This window comes from Phocoena sinus, chromosome 5 (genome assembly GCF_008692025.1).
Source record: "Phocoena sinus isolate mPhoSin1 chromosome 5, mPhoSin1.pri, whole genome shotgun sequence".
Classification (NCBI taxonomy): Eukaryota; Metazoa; Chordata; class Mammalia; order Artiodactyla; family Phocoenidae; genus Phocoena; species Phocoena sinus.
Window position 1 is genome coordinate 121,763,707 of NC_045767.1, and position 7,251 is coordinate 121,770,957.

At 39.9% G+C, this 7,251-nt stretch overlaps 1 pseudogene; it reads right to left on the reverse strand.

Annotated features, from left to right (window-relative positions):
* Positions 1–6,009: 6,009 nt before the first annotated feature.
* On the reverse strand, positions 6,010–6,910 carry LOC116754007 (annotated as a pseudogene).
* Between the last annotated feature and the right edge of the window lie 341 nt (positions 6,911–7,251).

Sequence of the window (7,251 nt, forward strand, 5' to 3'; positions counted from 1 at the left end):
AAAGAATGCTCAACTTCATTAATCATTAGAGAAATGCAAATCAAAACTACAATAAGATATCATCTCACACCAGTCAGAATGGCCATCAACAAAAAATCTACAAACAGTAAATGCTGGAGAGGGTGTGGAGAAAAGGGAACCCTCTTGCACTGTTGGTGGGAATGTAAATTGATACAGCCACTGTAGAGAACAGTATGGAGGTTCCTTAAAAAACTACAAATAGAACTACCATATGACCCAGCAATCCCATGACTGGGCATATACCCTGAGAAAACCATAATTCAAAAAGAGTCATGTACCAAAATGTTCATTGCAGCTCTATTTACAATAGCCCAGAGATGGAAACAACCTAAGTGTCCATTATTGGATGAATGGCTAAAGAAGATGTGGCACATATATACAATGGAATATTACTCAGCCATAAAAAGAAACGAAATTGAGCTATTTGTAATGAGGTGGATAGACCTAGAGTCTGTCATACAGAGTGAAGTAAGTCAGAAAGAAAAAGACAAATACCGTATGCTAACACATATATATGGAATTTAAGAAAAATGTCATGAAGAACCTAGGGGTAAGACAGGAATAAAGACACAGACCTACTAGAGAATGGACTTGAGGATATGGGGAGGGGGAAGCGTAAGGTGTGACAAAGCGAGAGAGAGGCATGGTCATATATATACTACCAAACGTAAGGTAGATAGCTAGTGGGAAGCAGCCGCATAGCACAGGAAGATCAGCTCGGTGCTTTGTGACCGCCTGGAGGGGTGGGATAGGGAGGGTCGGAGGGAGGGAGACGCAAGAGGGAAGAGATATGGGAACATATGTATATGTATAACTGATTCACTTTGTTATAAAGCAGAAACTAACACACCATTGTAAAGCAATTATACTCCAATAAAGATGTAAAAAAAAAAAATTCAAGCCTTAAGTCATGTATTTTTAATATGTGTGAAGAAATGGGACCTACGCTTAAAGCTTTTCTTTTTGTGATTGTTCTTGTTGTTGAGATATAAGTGACATATAATATATTAGTTTCAGATGTACAACATAGTAATGATTTAATATTTTTATATATTGCTAAATGAGCAGCACGATAAGTCATAACATCCATCACCACACAGAGCTACAATTATTTTTTCTTATGACGAGACTTTTAAGATCTACTCTCTTACCAACTTTTAAAGCACTTCTGCTGCATATAGAAGTACAATGTTGATCTCAAGCGAAAGCTCTTGGGCCATTGTTTGAGTTGTGATCTGAAATAGCTGCTCTTTGCATGGAAATCTTTTTTACTTGAAAGACCAACTAACAATCCTGATTGTGATTATTCAGACTTGGGTGTTGGCAGATACTTTCCCAAAAACGAACAATGTAAGCCTCTTACTTTAAGGAAAACAACTAATTGTATCTGTTGCCAGTGATTGATTTTAAGCTTTCAACAAAAATTAGCAGTTTGAAAACTCATACACAGCACTGAGGTTGACAGTTTCAAAATACTGAAAGGCTTTTTTATGGGATCTGTGGTGATATTAATGAATGTGATTTCATCATATTGAATAATAAAATATGTTAACATTTGGAAAATATGCATAGCTCAGTGAACCAATATTTTCCAACTAACCAATGCATGATGTTATAAAACCAAACATGGTTAAAACATTGTCACATTGCAAGATAGACAAAAGGATTCAAATGCAATAGCCCACAGAAAGTTCACTGATACAGCTTCAGATTCCACATTGCAACTAACATTTAAGAATTACCACTTGCCTAGTTGTGGTGTAATATCAAAAAAGATTACTCATAATGACCTTTTTAAGGCTGTTAAAACAGCCTTCCCAAACTACATATCCATACATACTTCAACCAAAGTAACATATTGCAACAGATTGAATTGAGGAGATATGAAAACCCAACTGTCATGTACTAAGTACAAGAAATTTCAAAAATGTGAAACAATGCCACTCTTCTCACTGATTTTTTTATTTTAAAAAAGATGAATAGGGCTTCCCTGGTGGCGCAGTGGTTGAGAGTCCACCTGCCGATGCAGGGGACACGGGTTCGTGCCCCGGTCCGGGAAGATCCCATATGCCGCGGAACGGCTGGGCCTGTGAGCCATGGCCACTGAGCCTGCGCGTCCGGAGCCTGTGCTCCGCAACGGGAGAGGCCACAACAGTGAGAGGCCCGCGTACCGCAAAAAAAAAAAATTAAATAAAAAAAAAATTTTTTTTTAAATAAAAAAGATGAATAATTTCAGTAAAAATGTGATTTACATTACACGTAACTGGTTTATTATTTTAGAATCTTAAATGAGTCCAGTTTCTCAGCCTTGATTTCTAAATGGTAATACTGATAGATATAAGCCATGTAAGCAACAACTCTTTAAAAATCTAAATAATTTTTAGAAGAGTAAAGTAGCCCTGAGACCAAAAAGTTTGAAACTACTCACCTAGGTGTCACCAAATATTCAGATATTTAAATATAAAATATTCACAAACTAAACTATTCACTCCAGATACATAAAGTGGCCACGTTTGAAATTTGCACACTCCCTTCACTGATCTTTGATGGAGTTCCTCCCATGCCAAGAGGCTCTTTCGGTCCTTTTGCTGTGATCCTCCTCTAAAGGCACAATTACAACTGTCAGGACTACAAAGACCCTTCAAAACACATCATGTCACCTCAACATCCTCTACCATACAAAATTAGATATAGAAGTAAATTTGGGAGGTAGACTGAAGAAAAAGAAGAAATCAAACTCACAAGCCAAAATAGTGGGTCTCTCAAATTAATTTGCTTCACATAAATTCTCCTTAAAATTATTTATGGATACAAATAAAATATAATAACTTGCAATCTAATATACTGGAAGTTGTATCCACATTGAAAAAGAAAGGAAGCAAAGAGCTTCCCTCCACAGCCTGTCCCTTGATCTCTGGGAACACTGGCCACCCAGAGATGACTGATCCCAAAGGACTCAGCAAATTCCTGCAGTTCATTCTCAGGCCCTCCCCAGCTTCAGAGGATGGCCTTCTGCGCTGCAGAGCTAATGCACGTCACACCTAAAGCTGCAGCAAGCACAGCTCCAGAATTAAGCCACGATAATTATTCAGTGGTGTTTTCTGGCATTCTTTCAAAACAGACAACTTGGAAAACCAGTCTTTTACTGCAGGCCAGAATATATTTCTAAAGTAATCATTTCAGACCTTTGCAGTGATACGTATACTTCCCTCTCTTAGGTAAATAGATGTGCACCGATAGTGCAATTGCAAAACAATCCAGGCCAAAATAATCCATATGCACCTGAAATAGTCAGATAATTGAGACTAAGTAGGGAATTGTTCTAGGGGTTTTATTTGTTTGGGGAACTAGGGTTGGGAGATAACTTGAAACATCTGGAAAGTGGCCTAATTCTGTGATTTATTTTCTGTAAACTGAGATTGTGAGATGCTATCCTTTCTACCCAGATGATCAATGAAAGGGAAATTCTCAAAATTTTTTGAGATTTGGGGGAGAAACATAAAAAAATAGAGTAAGAGATGAAAAGAAGCCTCAGCAGCTTCTGAGCAGCAGATTCTCTCTCATTTAGTTTATAAAGTGTTAAAGCCACCTTAAACGAAGTACAACATAAATGTTCCCTCTCCCTTTCCCTTACATTAGGTTACATAACTAGCCAACTGAACTTTGTGATGGTTGGGTGTTTGGGGCTATCTCAAACAGCAAAACTGTTCAGTCTTATGACCCAATTCAGTTATCAGGGGAGCTCTAAGCTCCAAACTGACTGCGGCATTACATCTATTATTAAAGAAGATTTTTCTAAAAACAGATTCCATTGTTAGAAGCTTTGTTACCAGAAGTTAAAATCAAAGAAGCATTCTGGATCATGGGGTGCAAACATAATTAAATACTAATTTAATTTATGTTAAAAACATACCAACTGGTTATGAAGACCATGCCAGGATGTATAAAAAGCATAAACAAGAATAAGTAAAACAAGCAAGACTAAAAATAAAATTATTTTATATTTGTTGACAGTTTTTAAAACTATGCTTAGGGAAAAAACAGAAAGGAATTTTTTTTTGAGCATTTATCTTTAGTTTTTAATTACTCTGCACAAGAATTTTATATATTAAGGACAGTAATCCTTTACCAGATATTTGTTAATAATTAATAAATTGGTAAAATATTTAATAAGCAGAATAGAAAATAATCAGTTTCAGAAAGGAATTATTATATACACAAAACGAACATTATTTTAATTAGGATGGTGAACATCTTTTTTTAAATCTTTTCTCTGTTTTTCAAGTTTTTTGTTATTGTGTTGGTATTAGTTTCAAATTTTAGAAAAGTAATTGCAATAAGTCTGAAAAAATATGCCTTTGGAATAAGAGTTATTGAGGTTAAGAGATAAGATTGACTTGAATTTAGGTCAGGGAAGAAGGAAAAGGGCATCTGTCAGGACAGTAGCTGGTGGTGGCAGAGACGGAGCAGCTCTGGGTTGAACTCCAGGTCTCAAAGAAGCAGGTGACAATGACCCCTTACTCCTCCATCCTTGAAGCTCCTGGAAACAACCCTCCCTTGGACTCTGTTTGGGTGCCTCCTGATTCATTCTATCCAAGGACCCAAGGAATCTTTGGAGAGAAAAAGGGACAGGGGTCACCACTCATACTGAAACCTCACCTTTTAAAAGCCTGAACTCGGGATGTCCCTGGGACTGATTTCAGTCCTACCCAGCCTCTGCCAACATTAACCAATGTCTCTCTTTCCACTAACTGGAACCATCAACAGACAGTTTATGTTACAATGTGGCACCATCCAGAGGGGAAATAAGTGGATACAAGAAGGGAAAGGTGGAGCCTATAAAGACAATTTTCCCAGCATTCACAATTATACCTGAGGGCAGTCCCGTTCCCCCACTTGTGTAGGGTGTTTGAATGGAAGTTGTGTGCTGCGGCCATTCTGGCTAGCCCTGTTCAGCCAGACATCCACAATGAGGCAGTCCAAGGCTAAATTATGTGTATTTTAAGATTCACACATTTCCAGGCATGTCTAGAGGACACACCACAGCAGGATTTGCATGAAGCACACAGGAACAAATGGAAATAACTCATCCGAAAGGAAGAGTTGTTCTGGAACACAAACGACTCAGTCTGGATGCCGTAATCTCAGAAGGAAAAGGAATTATTAGCAGCAGAACGTGATATTGGGGTCTGAGACTGCCTGCCCTCTAGCAATGAACTCATGATTTGAGTCCTGGGGAGAAGGAACTTCAGGTGATGCTGAAATATATAAAACCTCCAAAAGAAGAAAACAACAACAACAACAAAAAAACCCTCTAAGAGCACAGGGCAGCTCTGCTGTAGGGCCTTTGACCTGGGAGCAGGGGAAGCTTCTCCCTTTTTATTTTTACTTATTTATTTATTCCTTTAGAAGTCTTTATTAGATCATAAATGTACAACAGCTTCTGAAGTCTACACAGGCACTTCAGTTTTTAAAAGGAATACATGTAACATTATGTCTCATTACACCATGATCCTGGATAACAGCTTTTCAAAACTTTGTGAGAAAAATCTTGAAAAAGGTTTCACATGTCACCCGACACACATTTTAACATTATCAAAGAAGGTATGTTTCTACACTCTTACAAAGACCACTAGAAAGAAACAGTTAGAAAGCTAACTGTTAAGAAACTGTCTCAAAAGCATTTTTTTTCACAATCTTTCCTCCATAGTAAGGTAATGTTCTTAAATAATTCAATCCATTCACAAATGGCTCTCTGCATCTGCTCTGATGTCTTCTGCTCTGCCTATTTCTGTATGACTGAGAGTTTCCACGAACTGAAGATGTTCTGTTACCTCTGGGCTCTCATTCTCTCCTATTCATACATCCTCTCCTACTTGCCCATGGCCAACAGAAAGAAACTCGGTATCGGCTGGTCCCTTCATAACCCCCACTTCCTCCACTGACACCTGGACCATAGTTTCCTCCACCGTATAATTCTCGTGCCTGCTACCGACGTTTCCACTTTTCGCTAAGCTTAGTTAGAAGGTTGCTGGTTACGATTTCCGAAAATCATTGTCATTTCCACTTGCACACTTTCCTCCTCCATAGATGCCATACCACCCCCGGGGCTCCCACCCTGGTGGCCAGATCCAGGTACTCCCCCACACCTACTAGAGCCATGACCAAGTCCACTGACCACTCCTGAATCCATCAGATCGTCCTCCAAGTTTCCTTCCTCGTCCTGCTCCAACATTTCCACCACCGCCAGGAGAATCTCCAGCACCGACGTTGCCTCCTCTTCCACCTCTAGAACTGTGGATTTCCTGCATTTGAGGTCGAGACAGGGCCTTTCTTACTTCTGCATGATGACCACTGACGGTATGGTATTTCTGCAGCACAAGCTTATCCACTGGATCACAGCCATCAAAAGCGACAAACCCAAAGCCTCTTTTCTTTCCAGACTCCCCATCAGTAATTATCTCAATGACATCGATTTTTCCATATTTCTCAAAGTAATCTCTAAGATGACGCTTCTCAGTAGCTTCTTCAATTCCACCAACAAACAGCTTCTTCACAGTTAGGAAAGCGCCCCGCTGTCCAGAATCCTCTCTTGGGACAGCACGTTTGGGGGCAACCGTTTCCTATCAGTGGAATGAGGTGTGGCAGCCTCCACCTCGGCCGTGGATGAGAAAGTTACAAAACCGAATCCTCTTGATCTTTTCCTGGCAGGATCCCTGATGACCACACAGCCTGTAAGTTTTCCCCATTGCTGGTAGTAGTTCCTCAGATTTTCTTCTGTGGTTTCAGAGCTCAAGCCACCAATAAAGAGTTTATGAAATTCTTCTTGTTCCTTCTTCTTCCTCCAGAAAGTAACAGTTTTGAAACTTTCCTCCATCTTGGAGTCCATCGCTTCAGCCATTTTCCTGAAGCTGAGGGAGATGAGGGAGATCTCAGGGGAAGATCACGAATCTGCAACCTGACCCGCCCCGGATCTGAGGTAAGAACGAACCTCCGATGCTCCAGCAACAACACCTTCTAGGAGCACCTCCATGCAGGGCCCGGCGCGCTTGGATAATTCTTGAGCACCTTTCGATTTTCTCCTGAGATGCAGACAGCCTGTAGCTTGCTGGGGAAAGCTGCTTCTCCTCTTTTAAACAGACGATGCCACGTGGTCTACGTGAATAACAGAACAACCACCTGTCACACACCGTTATTCTCCAGGAGCCAGTGACTACCATGGAAGAGTAG